General features: G+C 41.0%; 1 long non-coding RNA gene across 2 annotated transcripts in view; it reads right to left on the reverse strand.

Moving 5' to 3' along the window:
* Positions 1-12304: 12304 nt before the first annotated feature.
* The window catches only part of LOC123097749 (uncharacterized), a 3574-nt gene continuing 2085 nt past the window's right edge, over positions 12305-13793 (reverse strand). For both annotated transcript variants that reach the window (XR_006447434.1, XR_006447433.1), the window contains 2 exons: positions 13199-13375; positions 12305-12627 (listed from right to left, as the gene is read on the reverse strand). This is a non-coding gene — a long non-coding RNA (uncharacterized lncRNA). The remainder of the gene's footprint in view (positions 12628-13198; positions 13376-13793) is intronic.

The raw sequence follows: 13793 nt of genomic DNA on the forward strand, positions 1-13793 counted from the left end.
GGTTATGTTGCTCATATCGTGCGTATGGTATCTTGCATTGCTATGTCATTTGCTTAGTTTAGACATGCTTTGTGTGAATGCCACCTGTTTAGTGTCTAATTACCATATATGTGAATTATGCGATGCCATCTTGTTGCAAGACATTATATATGTGAATTATGCAATGCTATCTTGTTGCAAGGCATTATATATGTGAATTATGCAATGCCATGCTGTTTAGCCAAAGCGTCATATATGTGAATTATATCATGCCATCCTTTTTTGTATTTCTCGTTGCATTTGTCGACAATGTTTGTATATTCAACTGCTCTTCCTGTGCATCAGCCATTTGAATTGGTGATAGAGAAATCTGGAGTGAAAACAAGGTCTTCAGAGCAGACAATGCTACCTGCTGAAGCAGATATCTTGCTGGTTACAGATAGCTCTTCAGAGGAGGATTCAGAGGCAGATGACCAGTCCTATTATCCCCCTGAGGTGTATGCTCAAACTTGGCAGGGTTATATTACTCATATCATGCATATGTTGTATTGCAATGCTTAGTTTTTACATCATATGCACAATATTGAATGCCATCTCCTTAGTTGACACATCATATATGCGATTGCCCTCTGCTCACTTGCTTAGTATATAAATCATATATTTGAATTATATCATGCCAAGATGTTTACATAGACAGCATGTATCTGAATTATGGCATGCCAACCCATTTTCTAAAGACATAATATAGTTATATCATCTCATCATGTTTACATAGTCATCATATTTTGAATTATGTCATTCTATCATGTTTAGTTAGCCATCATACATTTGAAATTGTGTCATGCTATCCTGTTTAATTAGCCATCATATATGTGAAATTATGTCCTGCTATTCTGTTTGGTTAGACAACATAAATGTGAATTATTTCATGCCCTGTTTTCTTCCCTACTATCCATTGCACCTGTCTATCTTAAAATGTATGTACATTCAATTACTTTTCTTGTTTATCAGCCATTTCAATTGGAGGGGGTGATGGCAGTATCTGTGGGAGTAAAAACACAGTCTTCAGAAAAGATTGTGCTACCTGTCGATGCAGATAGAACCACGGTTGTACTTGCCCAAGAACCAGCACCACCACACATAACTCAGACTCATGCAGATTGTACCCCTACCCAATTGGACAGAGAACCAGCTACACCCCTTCTAACCCCAACCCCAGCAGATAGTAACCCAATTCCAGTTGACACAGCACCGTCTCTACCACAGAGCACCCAAACACGAGCAGTTAGTAAGGCAACTGCAGTGCCCAAAGCACGAGGACCACCACTCTGAACCCCAAGTCAACGCTTAAAGCAGAAGAAGAACTGTTCTCAGGTCAGGTTCCGTAGCTATGGTTCATACTAATTTGCTCTTGCATCACTGTATTTACTCATACCAACTAATTTCAAATTGAAGGATGCAATTGAAACTCCAATGGCGCAACAGGTATGTTTTAAACCTATTTCTTTAATGTGTTTGCTATTGTAACTTGCTCCATGTTGATTTCAGTTTCAATTGAATGAACAGTTATGTTCTCATGCCATGCACATTACAAGTGTTGTTATTGATGTGTAGTTTCCCACACTTATATTCTGTCTATGCTGCTTTGTCTTAAATAGATATGATTCAAACTGTATCTATCTTGATTTGGCAACATAAATTAGAATGATATAGACCATACAGTGACCATACTACATAGATATATGTTTGTTTCATGCTGTTATCCTGTCCACCTTACTACTGAACTGGTTTACCAAAATGAGTTTCATATGCTACATTGTAAACCTGTGATGTGTTTGTTTGTTTCTCTTTCAGAACACGGATAAAATATTGGAGAAGACTACCCCGTTATGCAATGGTAAAGGAAGTAATGCAGATAAGGTTCAAGATAGTGAGACATACTTGTTGGTCTCCAAGAAAGCTGATAAAAACTATATTGAAGACACTGAGACAACCCCAAAGTCCTATCTTGATGTAGTGTTCAAGTTACTGGCTACTACTGCTGGCACCAGCTCTTCGAACTCGCTGCCTAAATCAGTTCAACTTCTTGAGTCTCAACTTCAAGTTGAAAGACATCGATCAGATGTTATGCGACATGAAGCCGAAGGACTGAGGAAGTCCCTGTAGAATTCAGATGCATACTTTCTGGTGCAACAGCAAGTGCTAGAGGATTTAAGCGCCAAACAAGAGAAAGTTAATAAGCCTTCTAAGCATCTTGCCAGCATTATGGGTACCCAGGATATTGTTTCTTGAGCTCTTCTAAAGTGGTTCCAGTTCTTGACTTGTTTTACTGCGGCGTTTATTTGCACTGGTCGCCAACTTTGACAACTAGTGTATATGATATGCTGCTTTGTTCCCTATATTTGCACTGGTGGCGAACTTTGATGCCCAGTGGATGTAATATGTGTAATAGCCATGATAGCCTAGCATAATTTGCTTGCTTATTTATTTCCTTGTTGTCTTGTTTATTTGTTTGCTTGTAGTCAGTGCAGTTCTTTTTCCGCGGTTTGCTAGTGGCCGCAATAACCTATTTTCTAAAACTAGGCCACAATAACCATGGGCTACATATTTACTGTAGTTACCATGGGCCTCCTACGGGCCGTAGAAACAATGGGCCTTCTTAGGGCCGTAGAAAGAATGGGACTTCTACGGGCCGTAGCATCAATGGGCCTTCTACAGGCCATAGCATCAATGGGCCTTCTACGTGTCGTATGATCGATAGGCCAAACATGGGCCAATAACAGACCGCATTATGGGCCGTAAATGGGCTAGATTTGGAATCGTCCGTTCATGGGCCGACAATAACAGGTCATCGTTAATCGGCCGTATTTGATGACGTTATGAAAACGGCCCAACGGAGTAACGGGCCGCAACGGGCAGATTGTAACCGCGGGCTGAATTTGGCCCATAGGCAGAAAAGGCCAATGACGGGTCGTAAGTAACCGAATGCTGGAAATGAGCCCAAGAATAAATGGGCCCTGAGAAGGCTGAAAGATAAGACGGGGTGGAAACGGCCCAATGGAATAATGGGCCGTTAATGGGTATAAAGGGGTACACTGTTCATTGCGGGCCAGATTCACCACGGGCCGTTAATGGGCCAAGAGTTACAAATGGTCTCGTATGGGCCGAAAGACATCATGGGCCATACATGGTCTGGAAGTTACAACGGGCTGGAATCATATTGGAAGGCCCAGATGAAGCTATTGGGCTTAATTCGGATAGGCCGTAACGGGCCGTGAGTTAGCGGGCCGTAAATGGGCAATATACGAACAGGTCGTTAACATGCTTTCCATGGGCCGGCCCGTTACCTTTTGACCAAGTCAAACGGGCCGGCCTTTTCACCGGAATGGGCCTTTGTTCGACGTATCATAGGCGCCTCCTGTCCAATGAATGGATGACATCTGTCCCGACGGTGAGCCAACACGTGTTTCCTCCGGCCAATGAGAATTTTACACGTGGAAAATCCTCATTGGTCCGGGCTGTTAGCGGGTTATCGGATCCAAAACCGGGCCCGATAGCTTAACGACGTCCCGTTACAGTGGATGCCGCATGTCGGTCACCCTTGACGAAAGCACTTCCATGACGCGTGATTTATCGTCATGGAAGTGGACACATCCGTTATGATAATTTTGGTAATGTCATGGAACACTTCTACGACAACACAGGTATGACTATCTTGATTCTGTCATAAATTTTTCATGGATGTACATGCATGACAGAAAACGTGACCTATTGTGACAAACACGTATCATCACGGAAGTGTATTTTTTTGTAGTGATATACCCCTCCACGCACTCTTCATTCGTGGAGAAAGCCATCAGAACATGCCTACACTTCCAACATATATTTTCTGAGAGAGAACCACCTACTCATGTCTTGAGATCAATATATTCCATTCCAACCACATAAATCTTGATCTCTAGCCTTCTTCAAGTTGCTTTCCACTCAAATCTTCTTTCCACCAAATCCAAATCCGTGAGAGAGAGTTGAGTGTTGGGGAGACTATCATTTGAAGCACAAGAGCAAGGAGTTCATCATCAACACACCATCTATTACCTTTTGGAGAGTGGTATCTCCTAGATTGGTTAGGTGTCACTTGGGAGCCTCCGTCAAGATTGTGGAGTTGAACCAAGGAGTTTGTACGGGCAAGGAGATCGCCTACTTCGTGAAGATCTATCCTAGTGAGGCAAGGCCTTCGTGGGCGATGGCCATGGTGGGATAGACAAGGTTGCTTCTTTGTGGACCCTTCGTGGGTGGAGCTCTCCGTGGACTCGCGCAACCGTTACCCTTCGTGGGTTGAAGTCTCCATCAACATGGATGTACGATAGCACCACCTACCGGAACCACGCCAAAAATCTCCATGTCTCCAATTGCGTTTGCACACTCCAATCCTATCCCTTTACATTCTAGCAAATTGCATGCTTTACTTTCCGCTGCTCATATACTCTTGTCATGCTTGCTTGATATGTATTGTGAATGTTAAAACTTGTGCTAAAACTCGACCTTAACTTGAAGAAAATAAAAACTGCAACTTTTCTTTGCTAAGAGTCTATTCACCCCCCCCCCTCTATTCACCTCTTCTCGATCCTTTCAATTGGTATTAGAGCCTTGGTCTCCATTGCTTTGTTTTAGAAACCTTTGGAGGAAGATGGATGAGTCTACGTTGGGGAGTCTTAGACGTAGAGTGCCTATTCTTGATGGAGAGTACTTTCATGAGTGAAAAAATGAGATGCTTGTGATTTTCAATGAATATCATTTGAACAAGTACATTACTAGCCCTTGTGCACCTCATGTTGATCCTTTGCATCCTACCCTTGATGAGTCTATTGACATGATCCGCAACCTTAGAACTGTTAATCTTATCACTAGAGGTTTGCCTAGAAACTTGATTGGTTGCTTGCCTACTCCTGATTGTGCCTACACTATATGGAGATTTCTTGAGGAACGATTTCCAAACTATTCCAGAAAAACTTAGAAGAGATTCTTCATAAGTCTATTGCCTTGAGTCAGATGAATTCCAATGATCCTAAGTTTGGTGATTGTCTATTTGAGCTTACTAATCTTATGCATGCCAAAGGAGATGTTGGAATCATTAGTAATATCATCTCTGAAGCCATTAGAATTCATAAAGATGATTATTGTGATGATCATTTATCTAATGAATCACTCTCTCTAGGAATTGATCCATCACAAGACGATGTTGAACGTGGATACTATGATGAGGATGATGATAGTGACTTTGATCTCGATGAGTCTATGAGACACTTTGGTCTTATGGCTAATCTTTGTGGCTACATGGCTGGAGGAAAGGAATGGGTCCTTGATAGTGGATGTACTAATCATATGACCGGAGACAAGGATATGTTTTGTGAGCTTACTGAAAACGACGACCCTCGAAAGTATGTCACTTTTGGTGATAACTCAAAGGGTAAGGTGGTTGGCCTTGGTAAGGTGGCCATCTCACATGATAGCTCCATACAAAATGTTATGCTCATTGAATCTCTTGGCTATAATCTACTTTCCGTATCTAGACTTGCTGACTTTGGTTTCAATGTCCTATTCACTGAAGTAGATTGCCAAGTGTTTCGTAGAGATAATCATAATATGGTCTTTACCGGTATACGTAGAGGTGATCTTTACATTGTCGATTTCACTAAAAAGGCTCAACCTAGAACTTGCTTTATTGCTAAATCTTCTAAAGGCTGGTTGTGGCATGAAGGTTAGGTCATGTGGGCATGCGAAATCTTGATAAGCTTATTAAAGGTAATCATATCCTTGGAGTGAAAGATGTTACATTTGACAAGGATAGACTGTGCAGTGCTTGTCAAGCAGGAAAACAAGTTGGAGGAAACCACCCCGTGAAGAACATCATGACCACGAGAAGACCACTCGAGCTACTTCATATGGATCTCTTTGGTCCCAATGCCTACAAAAGTCTCGGTGGAAACTCATTTGGTCTAGTTATAGTCGATGATTTTTCAAGATTTACGTGGGTGTTATTTCTTGACAATAAATCACAGGTCCAAAAGATCTTCAAGAACTTCGCTAAGAAGGCCCAAAATCAATTTGAAGTGAAGATCAAGAAGGTTCGCAGCGACAATGGAACGGAGTTCAAGAACACAAATGTGGATATCTTTCTTGACGAAGAAGGGATTTCACATGAGTTCTCGGCTACGTACACACCTCAACAAAATGGAGTTGTTGAGAGGAAGAACCGGACTCTTATTGAGATGGCGAGAACGATGCTTGATGAGTACAAGACTCCAAAACATTTTTGGGCGGACGCGGTTGAGACGGCTTGTCATGCAACAAATCGCTTGTATCTTCACAAGCTACTCGGCAAGACGGCATACGAGCTTCTCACCGGTAACAAACCCCAAGTTGGATACTTTCGAGTATTCAGCTCAAAGTGCTATATTCTTGATAAGCATTGTCATTCTAATTTTGCTCCTAAATCTCGTGAGGGTTTCCTACTTGGTTATGGCTCAAACTCTCACACTTACCGTGTCTACAACAATTTCACCCGAAAGGTTGAAGAGACGGTAGATGTGAAGTTTGATGAATCTAACGGCTCGCAAGTAGAGCATTTGCCAATTGATGTAGGAGACAAAGACCCTTCGGAAGCAATCCAAGACTTGTCTATTGGCAAGATTCGTCCAACGGAGGTGAAGGAGAGTACCTCATCCGTCCAAGTGGAAGCTTCTACCTCACGACAAGGTGAACCAAGAATTGAATCGGAAGTATCCACGAGTGGGACACACCAAGATGAAGAAAACGAGGAAGTGCACCAAGATGAACCTCATCAACCTCCTTCTCCACCACGACAAGAGAACGACAACGTCAACAATGAAGAAGGCCAAGAAGAAGGACAAGATGATGAAGAAGATGTTCCACCCCGACCCAAGCAAAAGCTCTCACGAGTTTGAGCAAGAGTCTCAAGAGACCATCCCGTCGAACAAATCTTCTATGATATCCAAACTGGGAGAATCACTCGCTCTAAAACTCGTTTGGCTAATTTTTGTGAACATTATTCATTCATCTCTAGCATTGAACCTATCAAGGTTGAAGAAGCATTGGAAGATTTGAATTGGATAAATGCCATGCATGAAGAGCTACACAAATTTGAGAGAAACCAAGTGTGGACATTGGTCGTGAAGCCCGACAACAACCACAACATCATCGGTACCAAATGGGTGTTTCGCAACAAGCAAGACGAAGATGGACAAGTTGTTCGCAACAAAGCACGTCTTGTCGCCCAAGGCTACACTCAAGTTGAAGGTATGGACTATGGTGAGACATATGCTCCCGTTACTAGACTTGAGTCCATCCGCATCTTACTTGCCTATGCTAATCACCATGATATCACCTTGTACCAAATGGACATTAAAAGTGCTTTTCTAAATGGTGAAATCAAGGAGGAAGTTTATGTTAAACAACCTCCCGGCTTTGTCAATCCTAAGAAGGCCGACCATGTTTACAAACTTCACAAAGCTCTTTATGGTCTTAAACAAGCTCCTAGAGCGTGGTATAAATGATTGACAAAGTTTCTTATTAAAAAAGGCTTTGAGATAGGAAATATAGATTCTACTCTTTTTACTAAAAGGGTTAATGGTGAATTATTTGTGTGCCAAATTTATGTTGATGATATCATATTTGGTTCGACTAACCCTCATTTTAGTGAAAAGTTTGGGAAGCTAATGTCAAAGAAGTTTGAGATGTCTATGATGAGTGAACTCAAGTTCTTTCTTGGTTTGCAAATTAAGCAAACTAAGGAAGGCACCTTTGTTTCTCAAACAAAGTACACCAAGGACTTATTCAAGAAGTTCAACATGCAAGAAAGCAAAGGTATGAAAACACCCATGCCTACTAGTGGACATCTTGACTTGACCAAGGATGGCAAATCGGTTGACCAAAAGGTTTACCGCTCTATGATTGGTTCATTGTTATATCTATGTGCCTCCTGTCCCGATATTATGCTAAGTGTGTGCATGTGTGCACGATACCAAGCGCCCCCCAAAGAATGTCATCTTAAAGTTGTGAAAAGGATAGTGAGATACTTAATACATACACCAAATTTTGGCATTTGGTATCCTAAGAGGTCTTCTTTTGACCTTGTTGGCTACTCCGACTCGGACTATGCCGGTGACAAGGTTGATAGAAAGTCCACTTCGGGTACTTGTCAATTTCTTGGTAGATCTCTTGTGTCTTGGTCCTCCAAGAAACAAAACTCGGTATCCTTATCCACCGCCGAAGCGGAATACATTGCCGCCGGTTCATGTTGTGCTCAATTACTTTGGATGACCCAAACTCTTAACGATTATGGGATCAATGTGAAACATGTTCCATTGCTTTGTGACAATGAGAGTGCTATTAAGATTGCTCACAATCCCGTGCAACATTCTCGAACTAAGCATATAGAAGTTCGTCATCATTTCATTCGAGATCATGTTGCTAAAGGTGATATTGATCTTAAGCATGTTCATACCGATAAGCAATTGGCGGATATATTCACCAAACCACTTGATGAGAAAGTATTTTGCCGTTTGAGAGGTGAATTGAACATCATTGATGCTTCAAACTTGGAGTAGACACTCCATTTGGGTACACGAAAGGCATGAGCCTATGACTAATCCTTGACTTTTCTCTTATGATGATGATCATGTGTCTTGTATATATTTGTACCCTTGCATGCTATCTAACCATTGTAGGTACTTGGATGAATCTAAATCCATGAGATTGCAACTCACTCACATCTTGATCAATCTCTACATCACCAAGTCTCTACACCATGGTGGTTGAAAACAAGGAAGCATGAAACCCTTCAACATATCCTTTGACAAATTCTATATATCAAATTTCATTTGGTATCAAATTTCATGATTGTCATTTGGATACACAAGTGCTCTTGCTTGCAAGACTAACCCATGTAGGTAGATGAACTCAAACCCAAGTGGTGCTCCCAATCCTTGATGAGCTACATCAACCTTGAGCATCCCACACAAGTTCAACTACATGACCAAGATCAACACCACCACCAAAGGTATGATATTCCATCTTAGAGAAGTTTTACCCCAAGTTATGGGTCAAAGCAGCTCAACAAGATGTGAATACATCAAAATGCTTAAACGAAAAATGGTAACCCCATTTTGAGCTTAAACGATGAGTATGACTTACGATCAAGTGTTCTCACTTGACTCCTCAGTTAATATACTCTAACAAAGGTGACTTTGTCGCCGCCAAATTCTAGATGAAGTTCTCTAGTGTTTCTCTGAGTTCTTGCATTTGTTCCTTGCATATTTGTTCCCCTTCTTTAAAAAAAAACTTCATCTAGGTTTCTTTTATTTTCTCTGTTTTGTTCTGCATTTTCTGCATCCAATTATTTGCAAATCCTTCAGTTAATTCCTTGCAAATATTTGTGAGATCTTTCTTGCCTAGTGAGCTGAGGTGACTAGTGTTCTCTCTGTGTTGAACTCAGACACACCGATCTGTCTCTTTCGGTCGAACCGAATCATTTCGGTGCCACCGAAGAATACAACTCGGTGTTACTGATTTCACTACAGAGAAGACAATTTGCCACTTGTTCCTGCATATTTGTTCCAGCTCCACTCGATGATTCTTGTCCTATACCTGCATCACACTCTACATGTTGCTTTGCTCTGTGACTCAAGGACCAAACCCATTTTCACTCACACTCCAGAAGATCCCTTCTTGGAAATTGATGTCAAAGGGGTTGAGAGAGCTCACATCAAAGCTTAATCACATCGAAAGGGGGAGAGAGGTAATCACATCAAAGGCCCCAGATGCTTGGTGTTCAAGAGGAGAGAAGACACATGTCTTTAAGAGGGGAAAGACATGTCAGTTTGTGTTATGTTTTGTGCTCAGATTTGTTTTGCTCTGATTTTCCTTTCCCTATATTCTCCCATTATCTAACATAAGATTCAGGGGGATAAAGATCTCTAAGGGAAGGAAATCTTTGAATTCATTGCATATCTTTTACCTTTGGGGACATGTTTATATCAAATAGAGTACCTAGTACTCACTCTCTACATGTCATCCCAATCTTGATACTCTTGTGGCTCTTTTGTTTGATCTGTCTAGTAGATGTATCTGTGTTATCTAACCTTGTTTACTCAGGTTCATCTCTTCCTAAGCCAGCTCAAGACCATGAGGTAAGTATATGCATCACACTCATGTGCATGAAGATATCTTGCTGCTGTACATATTGTTTGCAAGAAGGACTCATGAACATGAGGGTACAATTCCTATATTCACATCTTTTTCTCTGATGCATATAGCCAAGATATGTGTAACTCATTGCTTGTTCTATCATGCTTATGCATTCACATGCTCTTACATTCCATATTTACATGATTGCATACATGTAGGGGGAGCCTATGCATGTTACATGTCTTTCCAAAGCTTTACTTGCTATTCTCTATATCTTTATCAAAAGCTTTGATGTATGTTGTCATCAATTACCAAAAGGGGGAGATTGAAAGCACAAGTGCTCCCTGGGTGGTTTTGGTAATTAATGTCAACATATCTCTTGTTGGACTAATACTTTTATCTAGTATATTTCAGATAAGTTCAACAGTGGAGTGGCGTGGACAAGAGGATGTGAAACCCCTTCAAGATGCTAAGGACAAAGGATTGGCTCAAGCTCTAAAGCTCAAGACTCTGCATTTTAATTTCAGTAATCCAAGATCACATTGAGTCCATAGGAAAAGCCAATACTATTAAAAGGGGATGAGGTGTTGCTTAATGGCTTGCTTGCTCAAAGTGCTTAGTGATATGCTCCAAAGCCCTCAACCACTTTCTCATATCCACACATGTCCCAAACCAAAAGTTGAACTCGGCCCCACCGATTTGTTCTATCCGGCGCCACCGAGTTCATTTGACATAGCCACTGCCAGAAACCCTAATCAATTCGGTCTCACCGATGGGATCCCGGTCTCACCAAGATGGGCTTGCAAACTCTCTGGTTCCTGTTGCAATAATCGGTCCCACCGAGATTTGTAATCGGCCTCACCGAGTTTGCTTGACCAACTCTCTGGTTAGCTCATTACCAAAATCGGTCCCACCGAGTTTGTGTAATCGGTCAAACCGAGATGAGGTTTTACCCTAACCCTAGCACATCGGTCCCACCGAGTTGATCATATCGGTCCCACCGAAAAGCCTAACGTTCACATTTTAAACTAAATCGGTCTGACCGAGTTTTCTGATTCGGTCCCACCGAGTTTGGTGAATTGTGTGTAATGGTTAGATTTCGTGTGGAGGCTATATATACCCCTCCACCCACTCTTCATTCGTGGAGAAAGCCATCAGAACATGCCTACACTTCCAACATATATTTTCTAAGAGAGAACCACCTACTCATGTGTTGAGATCAAGATATTCCATTCCAACCACATAAATCTTGATCTCTAGCCTTCTCCAAGTTGCTTTCCACTAAAATCTTCTTTCCACCAAATCCAAATCCGTGAGAGAGAGTTGAGTGTTGGGGAGACTATCATCTGAAGCACAAGAGCAAGGAGTTCATCATCAACACACCATCTATTACCTTTTGGAGAGTGGTGTGTCCTAGATTGGTTAGGTGTCACTTGGAAGCCTCCGTCAAGATTGTGGAGTTGAACCAAGGAGTTTGTACGGGCAAGGAGATCGCCTACTTCGTGAAGATCTACCCTAGTGAGGCAAGTCCTTCGTGGGCGATGGCCATGGTGGGATAGACAAGGTTGCTTCTTCGTGGACCCTTCGTGGGTGGAGCCCTCCGTGGACTCGCGCAACCATTACCCTTCGTGGGTTGAAGTCTCCATCAACATGGATGTACGATAGCAGCACCTATCGGAACCACGCCAAAAATCTCCGTGTCCCCAATTGCGTTTGCACACTCCAATCCTCACTAAAACGGGAACCCCCCTATAGCAACGAATCGTTGCGTTGCCTAATGTCCATATATGTGTTTCTAAGGTCTACACCAACGGATTAGTATCCGTTGCCGTTGGTGGCGTTGGAAGGGTCTACAACAACACATATAGTTGTATTGGTAATCGGCATGTAAAAGGGTTGCACGATAGCAACATATATATGTACACCAAAACAACACTTTGTTAGATAGCAACATATATATCTACACCAAAACAACACTTTGTATATGTTGCTGATTACCCTACACAAACCAATTTTCACATTGCAAACCAGTGCAGCACTTCCATGCATCTGTGCATAGCTTGAACAATTACTGGCATTTTATATATTACGAACAATAGAGTAAGGAGCAGCAATCCACTAAACAGAAAGATTTTATATATTTAATCAAATCGGTTTGCATTACATGGAACACAATCTGATAAAGATATTACATGATCTCCTATTTATTAACCATGAAACTGACATTGTATAACGTAAACGTAAAACTATCTTGTAGTAGCCCCATTCTCCACCTTTCTATCAACAACTTAGCAATGCATCATCTTCGTCTTCATCGTCCTTCATGCTGGATGACAAGCTTCTCTAGGAACTACCTGTGAATGCCTTCTATGACATTGTTATAGGATGAATTACCGCCACCCTGCCCATGGTTCAGTACTAGAACTGACTGGCAATGCGCCACTGCAACAGATTAAATAAACAAAATGAAAATTCAGCATGAGGAGATGGAAGCCGCATGTAATGCTTAAATATTCTGGGATTGATCATTTAACGAAGGAAAGCTCACATCAAAGAAAAATTCTTGTCGTTCCTTATTCCTAGGAGATGCTTGATTTAATTGTAATAAGAATGTATAACTGTGAACTAGGCATGCCACTCTGTTACGCACTCTTAAATTTTTCCCCTCAATCTTTTTCTTTTCTTTTGCCATATGTTGCAAGCCAAAAATACATTAGGACCATATATCTAATATATAGAAATGCATGTCATAATGAACATGGTCCCTCTTAGTACAAAAAAAGAATCTCATCCTAAGATCAAAGATTACTCACGTTAAGGCATCTAGATGACAGTATACACAAAAATTGTAAATTGTATACTGCGATTGGGTAATTGCAACTTTAACATAGCCACACACACACTGTTATTTTTTTTGTCCAGCCAACTAAATAAAGAACAATAACTTCAATTAACCTCAGAAAAAGAATACTTGAACTAAGATAATGGAAACTGATTGTGTCATATAACTTACATTCAGGTGTGCATTTCGTTCCACAAAGTTGCTGCAGACGAACAAAAATCCCTTTGGAAACATCCTATATGGGTAGTTGGGAATATAGTTAGTGGGGATAATTTAACAAACTTGGTTTCTGTGTATTTTGTCACCAGTTCCTCAAGGAAAGTCTAAAGCAACCCATATTCTGGTATCCTGCGATAAGTTCAGCAGAAGTGTTAGATAATGAACAGCTCAAGGTAGAATTTCTATCTAAAGTGTTTCCTGTATTATAAGCACCTTTCAAAAAAGGTTAAATCGGAAATGCAAAATGGAGCTTGAACTTCGGGTAGCTCTTTATCTGAAAGATCCATGTGCAAAAAGATTGGTGAAATCACCATATTTGAGGGGCTAGTGTTTATCTTGTGTGGCATTGTAGCTTTTCATCTCTTAACTTTCTATCTAGAAATCTTTACCAGTAATCTATATTTTGTGTGATATTTGTTTCTACCTTTCAATGAACTTTTTCTTCTAAGTTTACAGTTCAACATCGAACTCACTACCTATAGGACAATACTCTGAGCAATAAAAATAAATAGTTCATAATTTTTGACGTGACGACTTTCGTTTTAAG

The sequence above is a fragment of the Triticum aestivum genome, chromosome 4D, assembly GCF_018294505.1.
Source record: "Triticum aestivum cultivar Chinese Spring chromosome 4D, IWGSC CS RefSeq v2.1, whole genome shotgun sequence".
Taxonomy (NCBI): Eukaryota; Viridiplantae; Streptophyta; class Magnoliopsida; order Poales; family Poaceae; genus Triticum; species Triticum aestivum.